Source organism: Sebastes umbrosus, chromosome 20 (genome assembly GCF_015220745.1).
Source record: "Sebastes umbrosus isolate fSebUmb1 chromosome 20, fSebUmb1.pri, whole genome shotgun sequence".
Classification (NCBI taxonomy): Eukaryota; Metazoa; Chordata; class Actinopteri; order Perciformes; family Sebastidae; genus Sebastes; species Sebastes umbrosus.
The window spans coordinates 3,233,621-3,251,478 of NC_051288.1; the positions used below are offsets into that span (position 1 = coordinate 3,233,621).

The 17,858-nt window shown below is 40.9% G+C and overlaps 1 long non-coding RNA gene across 1 annotated transcript; it reads right to left on the minus strand.

The window, feature by feature from the left end:
* Positions 1-8,286: 8,286 nt before the first annotated feature.
* On the minus strand, positions 8,287-9,254 carry LOC119479878. Its single transcript, XR_005204768.1, has 2 exons — positions 9,110-9,254; positions 8,287-8,528 (listed from the first exon to the last, which is right to left on the minus strand). It is a non-coding gene; the product is annotated as an uncharacterized LOC119479878 (long non-coding RNA).
* Positions 9,255-17,858: the final 8,604 nt, after the last annotated feature.

Genomic DNA, 17,858 nt, shown 5'->3' on the forward strand with positions numbered 1-17,858 from the left:
ATCTTTGTGAGCAAGTTTTCTCTGTAATGAGCATCAATAAAACAAATCTGCGCTCAAGGCTCACGAACAAGCACTTGAATAACATCCTGAAATTGGCTGCCACTCAGGATGTGACGCCTGATATTGATGCACTTGTGAAAGCTAAAAGATGCCAGGTTTTAAGAGTGAAATAAACAATGGGTAATCCCACTTAAAATGCTGCATGAGACACTGCACCCTGATATAGTTCTGTGAAAATGATTGTCTTCTGTGGAAATTTAAAGAAAATGAACAGTGTATGATTTACTGTAATAATGTCAGTCACTTCAATTCATAAGTTTGGTTTGTTGAAATTGTTCTCCATTGCACAGCTTTTATTTTTCTATCAATAAATAGTTTAGCCTACAAGGCAGGGAGCAACTCAACCCTCTTGAATAGTTTCTACCTCAGTTTGTATGGTTTGTTGAGTTAGCACAGGATTAATATGTGGAAATGACAAATGAGGTATTTGATACCTAGAAGAGTTGTTTTATTTATTTATTATTTATTTCGTATTTTGTTCAATCCCAGATAGGCTGTAACTTAAAGTTTAATGGCTATGTAGATACACTGAGACGAAGTTTAAGTTCCAATCACTGAGGCATTGTGTTCTTGAAATTGCACCAATTTTTTCCTCAGAATTTTCAACTAACTTGAAGTGTTTTGTCAAGAGGATTATTTGTGATGTGTACATTTTCAGAATGTGCTTGTACTATTTTGGACCAAAGTAAAACAAAGAAAACAATCTGAAGTTGTCGTTATTTTTAAGTTATTATGCCATGATTTTACCGGTCCGGACACCCCTGCTCTAAACAGTGTATTCTCATAAGGCTACCAGGAAGCCTGCAATGACTGCCCTTCACCGTCAGGCCCGTTTGCGCTGGTGTAACCAACACAGAAAATGGAACCTGAACATGTGGGGGAATGTCATGTTCAGTGATGAGTCCAGGTTCTGTCTGCCAAAGTTGGATGGCAGGGTCAAAGTATGGAGACGACGAGGAGAACGCTATGCTGATTGTTGCACCGATGGAGTAACAGCTTTTGGTGGGGGCAGTGTCATGGTGTGGGGCGGCATCTCCCTCACTGGCAAAACAAGGCTTGTTATCATTGAAGGCCATCTCTATGCAGTGAGATATCGGGATGAGTTTCTGCAGCCAGTGGCGATCCCATATCTCCACAATCTGGGACCTAACTTCATCCTCCAAGATGACAACGCTCGCCTCCACAGAGCCAGGGTTATCACAGACTACCTCCACAATGTGGGAGTAGAGAGAATGGAACGGCCTGCCAAGAGTCCAGACCTCAACCCAATTCAACACTTGTGGGATCAGCTTGGGCATGCTGTACGTGTTAGAGTGACCAACACAACCACGCTGGCTGACCTGCAACGAATCCTGGTTGAGGAATGGAACGCCATCCCACAGAAATGTGTGACCAGGTTGGTGACCAGCATGAGGAGGAGGTGCCAGGCTGTTGTGGCTGCGTATGGATCTTCAACCGCTACTGAGGCTCCTGACGGTGTATTAAATGAATAAAGTGTAAAATTGCCATTATGTCTTGTTTGTTCCATGTTACTGATAGAGAGTTCAATCATCCAATCCACCAAACAACTCAAAACAAGAGTCAATACCAACAGGAGAATACACTGTTTACCATTGACGGAGCATTTTGGCAAATTTTTCTTGGGCGCTACCCACATAATCAGCTGTGCTGCTCATCCCACAAATGCATGGTCCTTACAAGTTGGACATCATTGCGAAGGTAAATAAACAGGCTTTCCAACGATGTAAAATACAATGCCAATTAGCATTGTAACAACAGTGAAATAATCCACCAAATATATATAGTTACAGATGCAGTGACACAAAATCAAGCAATTTTTGAAACCAGTAAAAGTGTGTGGTGAGGAAATACGACCCTGAATACGTTTGCGGGTGATCGACAGCTGCCTCCACTGAATGAACAACCAATAGGAACGCTCTCTCTCAATGAAATGACCTGTGATTGGTCAAAGTCCCCCGTCACAGGCTAGATTTTTTAAAGCCTGAAAACAGAACCATGAGGAGGAGCAGAAGTCTAGTTTTCTCTCAGAACACTTGAATTACAATATGCTGAAAGGTTATTATGGAATTTTTGCCCAATGATGCCAAAAATATTCTGCCATCTGCAGGTTTAACTTTCTCTTACTCAAGTGGTTATTTTGATGAGTGCTTTACTTCTTCTTTTACTTGAGTACAGTTTTTGGCTACTCTACTCACCACTGCATAAATGACTCTGTTCATGTTTCCATGCTCATCCACAAGTTAATTCCCAGCAGCTTTGCCAGAACTGGCAGGGATGAAGAGGTTAATTGTTTGATCACTTTACTCAATCATTTCTATTTCTTCTCTGTCACTGGCTGTGCACTATGACACCACCAGCAGCAGCAGGTAAAGTGACAGCTATTCATTCATTTTCAAATGAGCGATGGAGCGAGGAGCGATGGCTGGCAATCTGTGTGACACGAGAAAGTCAGCCAAAGTTCAATTAAACCTATGACTAGTTCAATTCAATTCAATTCAATTTATTTTTGTATAGCGTCAAATCACAACAGAAGTTATCTCAAGACGCTTTATATATAGAGCAGGTCTATGACCGTACACCGTAGTTTAGAGACCCAACAGTATCCACCAAGCGCGCTGTGGCCAGGAAAAACTCCCCGATTACTGGGAAGAAACCTGGAGCAGAACCGGGCGCAGGGCTGGCGGCCATCTGCCGAGACCGGCTGGGGGGATAGATAGATAGATAGAGAGAGAGAGAGAGAGAGAGAAAGAGAGAGAGAGAGAGAGAGAGAGAGAGGGAAGCAGCCACAATAGTAGCCTAGCAGCTGTAATAGCTAATACAAGTAGGACTGATAACACAAAACCAATAGTGGTGGATGGAAAGAGTGATAATACAACTATCGGAATTGATGTCATTGGGTCGTCCTCAGACGGGCTTTCAAGCGGAGCTTCCAGCTGTCCCAGTCCACCATACATCTGGCTAGCTCGCCAGCACTGTCCATTATCTTTCCTCAGTACGTCCATGTGTGTTGGTGTGGGACGTCCCTGTGATCGATGCCCGTGCATTGGTTCCCGCAGCATCAGCATGCTTGCTGGGAGTTCTTGATGTCTTTGGCAATGACCGAGAAGTGTTAGTCTCCAGGCTTCCACTTTGTCACTAAGTGTTGGTAATCCCTCGTTAGCATTGGTAGTCCCTCGTACAGACGTAGTTAATTAATGATGGTAGCAGTTGGTGTCAAGCAGGCACCGGACGCGGTAGCAGATGCAGCCACAATACCGGAGACATCCAGATCCAGGTGAAACCCCGCTCCAAGTGTATCCCTGCTCCAGGTATAACCTCGCTCCCGGTGTGATCCCGCTCCAGGTATGACCTCGCTCCAGGTGAGACCCCGTTCCACGGTTAGCTGCGAGACAAGGAGGCACAAGGACTCCCGGGAAAGAATGAAGTTAGTAACAACATACACATGGGACATGAGTATATACAGAAGGAGAGGGGAGCTCAGTGTGTCATAGGAAGTCCCCCGGCAGTCTAGGCCTATAGCAGCTTAAGTATAAGCGTTATCAAAGAGGAAAGCCTTTAGCCTACTCTTAAATGTAGAGACGGTGTCTGCCTCCCGGACTCAAACTGGGAGCTGGTTCCAGAGAAGAGGAGCTTGATAGCTGAAGGCTCTGGCTCCCATTCTACATTTGGAGACTCTAGGAACCTCAAGTAACCCTGCATTCTGTGAGCGCAGTGCTCTAGTGGGGTAGTAGGGTACTATGAGCTCTTTAAGATATGATGGGGCCTGACCGTTTAGCGCTTTGTAGGCGAGGAGGACGATTTTAAAATCTATTCTGGATTTTACAGGCAGCCAGTGTAGAGAAGCTAATACAGGCGTAATATGATCTCTTTTTCTAGTTCTTGTCAGTACACGTGCTGCAGCATTCTGGATCAACTGGAGAGTCTTAAGAGACTTATTGGAGAAGCCTGATAATAAGGAATTGCAGTAATCGAGTCTGGAGGTAACAAATGCATGGACTAATTTTTCTGCATCATTTTGACACAGGATGTGCCTGATCTTCGCAATGTTACGTAGATGAAAGAAGGCAGTCCTTGAGGTTTGTTTTATGTGAGAGTTAAAGGACAAGTCCTGATCGAAGATAACTCCCAGATTCCTTACAGTGGTGCTGGAGGCCAGGGCAATGCCATCTAGAGTAACTATATCATTAGATAATTTGTTTCGGAGGCGCTCAGGGCCAAGTACAATAACTTCAGTGTAGTGCATCTTACTTGGACTTTGGCAAGTCTCTCCCCATCAATTTCATAATCTCATTATGGCTGTATGAAGCATGAAAGAAAAATTAAAACATGGAGCTTGTAGGGATCATTATGATCACTTCATAATGATTCCTACAAGCATTTTCAAACTATAGACAGTAAAGAAAATATGGCACAACACACGCACTTCCTTGTATACCGGGAGTACAGATATAAACACACATAACTAAAGCCTGTAATCAGGGTCTGAAATTAGCACCCGCCACCCGCCAAATGCAGGTAAATTGCTGAAATCAGCAGGAGGAGAGTTAGTAACGTTAGCTGTTAGCAGCAGGTGGGCAGCACAGTCCTGCTTGGCTAAATAATGGAGTTACTAACTTTAACGGAGGTGCCATTGAGTTATTATTATGAGGCGTTCAAACGCTGCTCAGGAAAAATTACTATTGGGTGAAGGTAAATTACAACGTTATCATGACGTGCTCATATGTAATCTCGTAAAATGAAGTTTTTGGCGATAAATCCAGTTGCTTGAAGGATATGTTTTCACATTAATATAAAATAGATATTAAAGGGAATTATGATCTTTTTATCTTCCTAACACTAGCTCTAAGCAGCTTGCCAAGATTTATTTAATCAAAGCAAATATTTAAATAATCATAATAATTTGAATTGAGTGTATTTATGCAAACAATCACGATAGATTTCAATAACAAAGTACAGTGCAGTACTGTTTACAGTACCTTCCCTGCCCCAAAAAATAGGGCTCTCCAGAAGCTACGGTGTAATTTGAACACTGTAATTTAACTTGTATATAATGTTTTTATATAAAAAATATTCGAACATTGAATGACATCAAATTTAAAACGTTATTCCTTCATTTAGCGCAGAGATTTCAAAAGTGGCAGATACAATTTCTGAGTAGCGGACAAAACATATTTTTTTTTTGCCTGCCACAGTGGCAGGAAGTGAAAAAAGTTAAGTTCAGACCCTGCCTGTAATATACTTTAAATACAGTAATGCCTTGCTTTACCAAGCCAAACTGAGAAAGGCTCACACAGATCCACTAAAGGTTCCAAAGGGGTAAATCCCATTAGCCGTGAAAAGTGACTCCCTCTCTGAGTAATAGAAAAAGTCCCCATGAATGATGGCCGTCATCTCCCCTGTCACCTGGGCGTGCCACGATCAGCCCCTTGGACAACGATCGTGTCATGCTTTGTGCATAATGGTTTATAAAATCCAGCTGTGAGGCAGGAAGACATGAAAAACTATAGGCTCGTCTTTTGATAGGCAACCTTTGTCACAGCTGAAAATAACTTTATTTTACATCAGCAAAGTTTTCAGCAGGGGCAGCAGAAACAAATTGTAAACAGAACACATCAACCACATCAACTTCAAATGTATTTCTACATTTTAGTTGATACCCTAAATTATTGTACTGTCAACAACACTTTACAATCAAATGAACATGTCTACCGTTTTCTAGACTAAACAAGGGTATATTTTATCCTAAATACAATCTATTTACTTTAAGTCGATAACGTCTGTGTGGCAATAAAGTAGAATAAATTAAATGTCACTCTCAGTTTGAGCAGTTAGCAAGTCAATGTTTGTACTGGTAGTCGCACGGAACTGACATTGGAGCGTGTTCCATGACGAACACACAGCGGCGTTGCACGTCGTCAGTAAGAGCAGCTGGTGAAGTCGGCTCGCTGTCGGACGGTTTTATAACCCACCTCTACTCCCCTCCCCGCTAATTGGTTTGGGATGACACCTAATACGGACCCTCCGTGCAAAGATGCAAACAGAGTGGAGGTGGGTAGGGAGAGGGTGGTTTGGAATTGGGCCAGAGCCTGAAAGCAGGTGTCTCATGCCAAAAGCGTGACATTTGGCACCTCCGCCTGGCTCTCTCTCTCTGAAGAAAACCAGTCGTGTCATGTTGCATTCTACAAATAAACTGACAATTGGCATGTACAATGTACACCTGTGTGGCTGATTGTATATGCATTCAGAATCCAGATTTATGGGCTTTTGCCAATGCTCAATTTAAAGTGGATGTAATGTGCCATGTGGCTTAATTCCCCACATTAGTTTTTGATTACCTTGGAGGCTGCAGGGCAGGAAATATGTGTAGTTGACACACCGTTTAACCTTGTTAGTCCTCCTTGAATTCTCAGCCTTGATCCCTCTCTCCCACTATCCATTTCTTCCCTCTTTCCTCTCCGGCTGTGTCTGTCCTCAGACTCCTTTTAGATATCTCTCCCCGTCTACCACACTTTACCTCCTAATCCCTCGCAGTCCTCTTCTTCAATTTGTCCTCTTCTCATGGCCTTTGTTCAGATTGACACCATTACACCTCTACCTCTGCCCCTTTTCCCTATCACTTTCTCCAGTCCTGTTATCCACTCTATTTCAGATCATATCTGATCCTCCTCAGACCTTGCTTTTATTGCTGCTGTGTCCGTTAAACCTTAAAACTCAAAGTGTTTCAAATTAACACCGGTTTTGCCCTCCGGTGCTCCCCGTAATGTTTGGATGTCATGGAGTTTGACTTTCCACATTAAGCCTCCATGCCGTCTCACCTTCCTTTAAAGCTGTCATGTTGAGAGACGTGAATTATGGTTTAGTGAGTGCTGCTGTTAAAGCATACACAGCATAGAGGTTGGGGTTAGGTGGCCGCAGTGACCCTATACAGTTATTCCATGACACTTGCTGTGAAAACTGGTATATTGTTATGTGACATGATGCAATTTAGACTAAAATTAGGGCTGTCAATTGATTAAAATAATTAATCGCGATTAATTACAAATGAATCGCACATTTGTTATCTGTTGAAAATGTACCTTAAAGGGAGATTTGTCAAGAATTTAATACTCTTATCAACATGTAAGTGGGCAAATATGCTGCTTTATGCAAATGTATGTATATATTTATTATTGTAAATCAATTAATAACACAAAACAATGACAGATATTGTCCAGAAACCCTCACAGGTACTGCACTTAGCATAAAGAATATGCTCAAATCATAACATGTTAAACTGCAGCCCAACAGGCTGTCAGTGTGTCAGTGTGCTGACTTGACTATGACTTGCCCAAAACTGCATGTGATTATCATAAAGTGGGCATGTCTGTAAAGGGGAGACTCGTGGGTACCCATAGAACCCATTTACATTCACATATCTTGAGGTCAGAGGTCAAGGGACCCCTTTGAAAATGGCCATGGCAGCTTTTCATCGCCAAAAGAGGCGGCTACAACCTACAAATCGCAAGTTGCATTAATGTGTTAAAGCAATTATTTGGTTAAAAAAAATTTGGCATTAAAAAATAACATTACTTAAAGTTACGATTAACGTGATTTTTTTTTGGCCTTTAGTGACGTTAAAACAAATTTGGTTAATGCGTTATTAACTTTGACAGCTCTAGTTTAAATACAAATCTACAGCCAGGAGATTGGCTTAGAGTGCAGAGTAATGTACACATTAGCATAAAGACTTGAAGCAGGGGGAAAACATTAGCTAGCCTGGCTCTGTCCAAAAGTAAAAAAAAAAAATTCTGCCAACCAACAACTCTAAAATTCACTGATTAATGTTATTTTTTACCTTTTGACAGAGCCATGCTAGCTTTTTCCCCTTAGCTGTTTCAAGGTGCCATGCCATTGTTCCAATGGCCCATTATCCCAAAACCTCAATAAAAATCAAAAAATGTCCCATTGGACTGAAAGTCCATCTGTCCGACAGCCCGTTATGCCGAAAACAAAAGCCCATCGTTCCGAAGGACTATTGCTCCGAAAATCCTTTCCCGGTCGCAATATTTTTTGTCCTACTATGGTAGGGCTGCACCTAACAATTATTTTTTTAACGATTATTTATATATTATTTTTTCGATTAGTCGATTAATCTAACAACTAATTCATCAATTATTAGAAATATCTTTTTTATAAATAAATAAATATCAAAAACTTGACTCATTATTATTTCAATACTTTATTCAAATATCTTCTCTTATAAACATATACATAAAACAAGAATATTATTATGGCATTATTTCACAACAAAAAATATCCCAGTCTTTGCTGGTAATCTGTTTTCAGTCCAAAATAAAATTTCTCCAAAATAAAATTAAAACAAGAGCTTGTATTGTAAATTCATGTAAAAGGAATAAAGTGCAATGTTCTTTTTGTAGAAAAAGTCCTCCACTCTGCTTTGTCTTATCCTGAAAAAGAGACACAGAAAGCCATTAGAATAATGATAACAGTGGCACATTTTAAATTTGGTCTAATTTCCACAGCACTGTTGTGTTATGACATTAGGCTAATAATAATAATAATAATTATCATCAGTATTTTTACTTAAGTACTTAACTTAAAACTTAAAATGGTTTAGACATGGATTTATTTAATCACTGTAATAATATGCAGTTAAGATAAACACTAGCAAATGTACTTTTGCATCAGTGTAGAGAAAGAGAAATAGTTGAAACTATTTATAGACTAACAGTCACAGACTGTAGAACAATATGTAATGTTACTATAAGCCATTTTCTCACTCGTACATCAGCGTTAAAGTAAACAGAAAATATATAACGGCCGAATAACAACGTTAGATGACGCATGGTGTAATGCTACGTTACGTTACATTACCATAACAGTGGTCCATAAAATACTTTTAACATGGTGGTGATGAAGAAACATTTTATAAACAAACTTTAAATGACTACTGCTTACAGAAACACGTCCGCGCTTTTACAATCTTAATAGATCATGCCTGGGTGATGAAAAAGTAAACGGGACTTACGGCGGTGTCTTGTTGCTGTCTTCTTCACTCAGCGCTCTGGGATGCCTTCTTGTCAGGTGCTCGTGCATTGCACTTGTACTGCTGTGGTACACCATCTCCATCCTACACAACTTACAGAGCACCACATTGTTGGGTCTCTGTTTGAAGTATTTGACGCTTCTTGCTCTCTGGGGGAATCAGAATCCATGCTCGGACCGGGCGCAGCGCATTTTCATTACGTCATCCGATGCGTCGACACACGTTACGTAAATTGACGTATTTACGTAATCGATTACGTTGACTACTACTGGGACTTTTACTGGGAAAGTGGCTGCATGTCCGCGACACTACACGCAGCATCGTAGCTGCATCGTAGCAAGTTAACGCTCTCGGACGGTGAACTGGGGACTCCCGTCAACGAATATCTGTTGTGCTCCTGCAGCTGGTACACCGCTGCATGCGAGGCACAAATCTTGTCGGTTAATGGTTAATAATTGGTTAACGAGGGTCGGTTATCGGTTAAGACATTTTTTCGAAATGAGCATCCCTAAATACATGGGCATGAGATAAATCTTAAAAACAAAAGATAACCAATAACTGCCAATTACTGTCACTTAAATACCTAATGCTACTGCCTGTTTGTAATTTTTCCCTTTTTTTGCCAGAATGGTAGAAAAAAGTTCTCTCTTTCCTCTGTCGTCTGTTTTCCTGTGCCAGCTTCCCTTCCTGTAATTGAGTCAGCTCAGTCTTATTATATTGACAAGAGAAAGCTATCGTTGGGGTTTAGTAAGCAGCCAGAACCTCAATCCCCGTCTGTCCTGACAAAGCTGGCTTCACTGCATGCTAGATTTACCTTGGACTTTGCTGATCAATGACAGACTTTCGCAGTTCTCACCATGAAATATGACAAATCGCTGTATTAGATAGTTTAGGTGCGGGATCAAAATCTCATAACTTGGCTGCTTGTTTCAATATCAGTATTTCCAGTTTATTCTCACAACATCAAGGTATGCTCTAGTAGTGATACATTTTCTCACTTCCACCAAAGAGCATATGATAAGACCATTAACAACCCACGAATAGAAATATTAAAGTCCCCCTCCACTCAAAAATGTGTCGTGCTCAATTTTCATTTGGATGTTTGAGTGTCACTGTACAGAATGATGTATGAGCAGTGTTTGACAATAGTGGGCTGTTTTTACATTGATCTGCTGAAGGGGGAAAGTTTCTCTGAGCTCATCTTAAATCTCAGCTTGTGACATCACAGCTAGTTTTGAAGCAATAGATTCTTACAGCCTCGGACACACCAGGAATGTCAGGAGCGTGTGGCGGCTGCATTACCTGTTGTTTTTTATTTCGGCGTCCATGTTAACAGGTTAGAACAGCCACCCTGCGCGTCTCAGCTGCGTCTCTTCTAAGGAATAGAGGTCTCGCCTATTTTTGACGCGTGCCGCGCGCGTCTCACAGCAGCAACGGACAGTAAAAGTGATCTATTAAATATGTATTAACATCATATCAGCTACATTACTACAGTTTTGATGTCTAGACATCTGTAGAATATGTCACAGACAGTGAAGGTGATCTATTGACTGTATATTGACATCATACCAGTTACATTACCACAGTTTCGATGTCTATCTGTAGAATATGTTAGGGAGATGAAAAAAAAGTAAAGACTTGTTTTTAAATCAATAATTCCTGCTTTCATTTCAAAATAAAAGCCTTCAAGCGTTTTTTCTGTAGACAGAATTCCTTCATTTCTTAACACGAGGCTTTTATTCTGAAATATATGCCGGACAGTGTTCTAGAACGTGCAGTGACTTGAAGAGCTCCATGAATGCATACAGTACGGAGTTTTAATTGTGGATTATTACTATTATTTACAAATTACCACACATTTCTTAACCTTTCTCTGTCTAAAATAAATATAAAGGATATTTATAATGAAACGAAATGACCATTAAAAGGCAAACTCTATGTAGAAAGAAAGGGCTGACAGCAGTAGCTGCAGCAGCAGAAGCGCAGCAGACAAGCAGCTGAAACGCAGCTGGTATAAACAACCAACGCATGAATCACGCAGCCGCCACGCGCTCCTGACGTTCCTGGTGTGTCCCAGGCTTTACAGCCGACGTCATGATTACATCACAGTGTTAGCTGAGGCAAAACAGAGAAAGACTTGAGGCAAACAAAAATCACCTCAGAGTAGCAGTTACAAATCGAAAATGTCATCTTGCTGTGTTGTTGGGTCAGAATCAGAATTGCTATAACAATGAACTTTACATTTTGGCCTGTAACTTTTTAACCATAAGTCTCAGAAACTGAGACTTAATTTTTTATAAGTTTTTTTCCTGGATTTTGTGGGTCCAGACGAATATATCTATAACAGCTAATCCAATTTGTGTATAGATTCATTTTCCGCCATTTTGAATTGGATCCAAATCTGTTTTTTTTGCTACTTCTCATACAGATTTTGAGCAAATTGTGATAAAATTTGTTACAGAATATTTCTGGACCAAGCCATTGATGCTGTGGGGAGAGCTTATATTACAAAAAAATGTCATAACTCGAACGCTTTGTGCTATCGTGGCCACATTTGGTGGACATGTGTAGATATGATGTCTGAGGGACAATGGCAAATTTGGTGTCTGTCTATGTAGGCTTTATATGACATATCCCAAAAAACATTCATCCGATCAATTTCACACTTGGCGGGTGCAAGCAGCCATACAGCGGTTCTCCACAACGATCCGGACAGGCACGCGTGCTCTGAGCGGGGCACTGCACTAGTGTATAAAAACGTGTATGGTGGGATCTCTAAACTTCACAAATTCATTGTACAACGGGCCACTTTCTAGAGGCAACAAATCTTTAAGTCCTTGAGCCCTCTGTGTACCGCATCACGCACATGCGCATTTCAATTACAGGGACTCATTTATTGAGCCAGCCAGCATGGGACACCCGCTCTTCTTGACCTGCCAGCTCTCAGGTCTGGTCAGTAAAAACATTTGGCTCCACTGAAATATGACACTTCAAGTGTGCAACCTTGCTATGACATTGATGTGCCAGGAAAGCTTCCAGCATTTGTATTTATTTTAAGCCCCTTGTGTTTTTCATGACCTGCATGAATGTGTAGCCTTTCATCAGTTTTTTGTCTTTGAATTTTAAAACTAAGCCTCTATATTATTGTGCAAATAAACTGAACGTATGGCCTGTGCTGGTAAGAGACACTAAATTAGGAAGATGATTATTTGTTACTTTCAACTTCATCTTATTAAACAGGCTCTAATAGTATGTGATATTGGAAATTCATACGCTATTATTTAGACTAGGGATGCACCGCTACCAAATTTCTTTCAGACCGAGTACAAGAACAACCACCATAAAGTGGTATCGGTGCCGTTGTATCGGCGCCATTTTGGGAGTACGAGTACGAGTATATGAGCACAGTATCGGACCCGATACCCAATACTGGTATCTGTATCGGTACATCTCTTATTCAGACCAGAGGAGTGGAGACAGGAGAGATTTGGATGCTGTCAACACAGATATTTTTAGCGGGGGTATTTTTAGCAAACGCTGCTATAATCCACAGAGTTCTGTGTCCAGCTGTGAGGGTCAAAAAATTGGGGCCATGTAGCTTTCACACACCCATGATGACCTCAGACAACCCTGGATGCAGAACCTCAGTTTGATGATTCAGTGAAAGAGAGAGAGAGAGACTGCAGTGGAAATCTGAGCTGTGCACCATAACGTCATGGATAACTGGATGTTCTGAGGACTAGCAGGGGGTTAGAAGCATTAAAGACCGGTGTGTGTGATGGATCAACACCACACATGCAAACCTGTATGATATTTTGGGTATGCTGAGACACAGGGAAATGGTCGGAGCTGGTAGCTGGAGAGTGTATATAAGCAAACCGAGATCACAGCAGCGTGCCGTGGCCAGTCGTTTCACTTCAGGCAACAGTACTCGTCCCCTGAAGCTAAATAATCACCTGAGGAAGACATTTTTGACCAATGTCTGACATCCTAATTGGGTCCCCTGTTGGATCATTACATTTACACTGAACAGGGTTTTATAGAACTGTTCAATATCGACGAAAACATTGATATGTTTTAAATCTGGCATGTGCACAATATGTTCACGTCGATCTTCCATTATTCATTCTCTAGATGTAAGTTATATCCTATTAGTGTGAAAACTTATATAATTATAAAATTTTAAATACCAATTAGGGATGTTCATAATTAACTGTTTAACCGTTAACAGACATTAAGCATTTTAACCGATTAACGCTACCGGTTAAAACGGCTAAAGAAAAGCTGGTCCACCTTAACAGCCCACCTTAAGAGGCGGAGCCAGAGCCGGAGTTGCAGGATACAGGAAGTTGGCTCCGGTCTCTGGCTAGCTTGAGCGGAGTGGGGGAGTTGTAGTTTCGTAGCATTTATTCAGCGACAAATAAACTGTACACACACTGCTACACCTACGTTCACAGCTAGATCGCCACCAACAACCTCACACTCACTGCCAACACACTCACGGACACTCGTTAAAGTTCCGTCGCGCTGACAGACTGCATGTGTGTGGCTGCGGCAGCGAGCAAGAAGCCTCTGGCAATGCTAGAGCTGCTAACGTAGCACAAATACACACACTGTTTATCGGCCAATCGCTATCGTTAATCCGGGCAGACAGAGTGTCGTTACGCCGGGCAGACACACAGCTGACAACCTGCTAAACTAAACTAAATGTGCGGTGGAGACTTTTACTGGGAAAGTTGCTGCATGTCCGCGACACTATATGCGGCACCTTAGCTGCTAAGTTAACGCTCCCGGACGGTGAACTAGGTTCTCAGTTGTCTGTTAAAGTCATACACTGCAGCTGGCGCAAGGCACAAATCTGTTTGGTTAATGGTTAATAATCGGTTAACGAGGGTGGGTTATTGGTTAAGAAAATTTTTCAAAAGAGCATCCCTAATACCAATATAAACCATAGTGTTAGGTAAGGATGTCACGATACCAGACATTTAGTAGTTGATACCAATACCAGTGAAATTCCACGATTGTCAGTACCAATTCGATACCACTGTAAAAAACAAAAGTGAACAAATAAATCTTGCTGTGAAAACATCTCCTTCAAAAAACTGGATTTATTCAAGTTTCTTGCCAAAAACTACATTTGACAAGATTACATTTGAACACATCATGATAACATTAGAATTTACCTTTGCTTAATACTCATTTACTGAATAGAGCCTGAACACATCATATCGTTAATCAATGGCACCTCTTGTTAACTTCAGCTGTCAGCTCCGTGCAGGACTGTGCTGCTTACCGGCTGCAACAGCTAAAGTTAACTAGCTCTCGTCCTGCCGATTTCATCATGGATTTGTTGTTCACTATGTATCAGGGAAAAAATAGGGTGCGTCCCCTGGACACATTGATAGTGAGTTTACTGCATCCCAAACACATTTTCTATCGTCCCGGGGTTACAATGTTAGTCTCGAGCCTTGACGGTATACCTGCAGTACTGTAGAAAAACGAGTAGCGTCAAGTTTCCAGAATTTTGTCATCGACATGGTACCGAAGTATCGTTCTCGTGACATCCCTAGTGTGAGGTACAGTTCACTCCAGTCTCTCTAACTATCTAGTCTCTAAAATGTCTGTCACCACCCTATAGGGGTGAAAAATACATTTGTGAAACACAAAATACACAGATTTAACTGATAAAAAATAAAAAAAATGCGGGAAACTGAAGTAAACCTGCAGTAGGCAGAATATTTTTGGCGTCATTGTGCAAAAATTCCATAATAACCTTTCAGCATATTGTATGTAAGTGTTCTGAGAGATAACTAAACTTCTGTCCTTATGGCTCTGTTTTCAGGCTTTAGAAACTCTAGCCTGTGACGGGAGACTTTGGCCAATCACAGGTCATTTCAGAGAGAGAGAGCGTTCCTATTGGCTGTTCATTCAACGGAGGCAGCTATGAATGAACAGTACACTACGAGATGTTTTCAGAAACATCTCGTAGTGTACTGTTTAGCTGTAAAATGAGAAAATTTGCTCCGGCGGGTGGGCAGTGCTTGGTATTTCCTCAACTGATCTCAACATGGCTGCTGGGTCACAAACTTTCTCATTTTACAGCTAAACAGTACACTACAAGATGTTTCTGAAAACATTTTATGCGAGAAATAGGCATTACAGTAACAGAATATTGATTCATATTTGATCAGTGCTGCCTAGTTTGACCGTTAGATCGGAGTTCGCGAGTGATTGACAGCTGCTCAGAGACGGCAAGGCTCCGATTGGTTGTTTTCCTCCGGTCTGTGAAATCTTGCAGATGCCATTAGGAGCACCAGAGGACACAGAGGCACATGATTTTTTTCTAATTACCTGTCTCATGCACTACTGTCAGGATAAAGTGAACGTTTTATAAAAATATTTTTTTGAATCATATTTGCTCCATTTCTACCCACTGCTGCTTTAACAAGGTAATTTGTTATCTTTCCGATTTCCAGCCACCTGTTTGTAATGCACATATTAAAATACACCTTGAAAAACCTGAGTGGGAACACCATAAAGTTATCTAGAAACCTGACTAATGAGCTTTTTTAAGTATGAAACAACAAGAATCAGAGCCTCGGTATCAAGCAGCTTTCTTCGTGTGCGTAAAAACTCGACAGGAACCGCATGATGCAGTAGAAACAGCATAGCAAATAATCTCCCAAGGAACGTTTCTTGCATTTGCTGAATCCCCCGTTGCTCATTTGCTGTCAGCCTGGCGTAGCTAATAAGATGTCTGCTGATTGTACGGGGTAAACAAAATGGAATACATTTTTCTTTGGGGGATTGTGGGTCTCTATAGCTTCCAGGCCCGACATTGACACCAATTTAACAAAAAAATGGCTGCAACTAAATATGAAAGGATTTGTTCTGCTTCCTGGAAACGCTTCCTGCTAATAGCCTTCTTACAATCAGATGACCGTTTTTCTTCCTTTTGCCTAGAAACTGAGTTGATTGCATTCTCTTATAGCTTTCTCTCCCTCCATATCTCCCCTGCAACCATTCTGAGCCCACATTAATCTCCTCTCCCACGACCTTCCATCAGTGGACGTTATTAGCGGTTCGGTTTGACACTTGCGTCACCAGGCAAGCGTGGGCTAGGTTGTCACGCACCCACATTACCTGCTCAGCAGGACAGCAACCCCGTGTATAGACCTCCCATAAGTACTAAAAAAACAAGAGGTATGGGAATAGAACAGAGATAAGGAGGATGGAGAATGTGGAAAGAGGATTTCTTTTGTTGTTCAAATAAGCCACATCACTCAGACCAAACCCTCCAAACACTGTCTAGACCAGGGGTCTGCAACCTGCGGCTTCGGAGCCACATGCAGCTCTTTTTAAAAATGGAAATGAATAAGTGTTTATTGTTTACATTGTCATTTTTATTTATCATTGTTGTAGGTCTATGGTACAACAGTAGGACGGGGTATTAGGACCACATTGAGGAAAAAAATATATCTGAGATTTCGAGAATAAAGTCATAATATTATGAGAATAAAGTCACAGTTTACAAGAAAAAAAGTTGTAGTATTATGAGAATAATAATAATATTACGACTTTTTTTCTCGTAAAGTTATGACTTTATTCTCGTTACATTCCGACTTTTTTCCCGTAAAGTTATGACTTTTTTCAAATAATATTACAACTTTTTTTCTCATAAAGTTATGACTTTCTTCTCATAACATTACGACTTTTTTCTCGTAATAATATGACTTTATTCTCGTAATATTCTGACTTTTTTTCTTGTAAAATTATGATTTTATTCTCGTAATATTACAACTTTTTTCTCGTAAAGTTATGACTTTATTCTTGTAATATTCTGACTTTTTTTCTTGTAAAATTATTACTTTATTCTGGAAATGTCAGATTTTTTTACCTCAATGTGGCCCTAATACTCCGTCGCACATTTTTCACTTTGGCCCTCACTGCATTAGACTTATATACTATATACTTAGACGATAAGCTGTGTTACCTCCTTTTGATAGTAAAGGTTGCCGACCCCTGGTCTAGAGAGTTTGTGAGCCAGCACCAGGCGCTGGCTGTCCCCATCTGTCGCCGGGTTTCTCCTTTCGACTCGTATTTGTCTGACTGGCAGAGAGCTCTTGAGATCTTGGTCTGACATCAGTTGGTGGCTGATGTAAAAGCTTTAAAGAGCCAAGGTAGTGAGTTGTGCCACATGTGGCACAGATTGCACTCTCATGTCTTGTGGGGGACTTGTATATCTAGGTCATATCACATTTATTACCATATTATTCTTGGGTATACTTTGTGTGATATCGGGAGTTGAAACATATGTCCGTGATAGAGTGTACCAAAACCAAAAGCAAGTGATCATGATACAAAATAAGTAGGGCTGTCAATCAATTAAAATTTAAAATTTTTGAATCTGTTCAAAATGTACCTTAAAGGGAGATTTGTTAAGTATTTAATACCCTTATTAACAACACAAAACAATGACAAATATTGTCCGGAAACCCTCACAGGTACTGCATTTAGCATAAGAAATATGCTCAAATCATAACAGCTGTCAGGGTGTCAGTGTGCTGACTTTACTATGACTTGCCCCAAACTGCATGTGATTATCATAAAGTGGGCATGTCTGTAAAGGGGAGACTCGTGGGTACCCATAGAACCCATTTTCATTCACATATCTGGAGGTCAGAGGTCAAGGGACCCCTTTGAAAATGACCATGCCAGTTTTTCCTCGCTA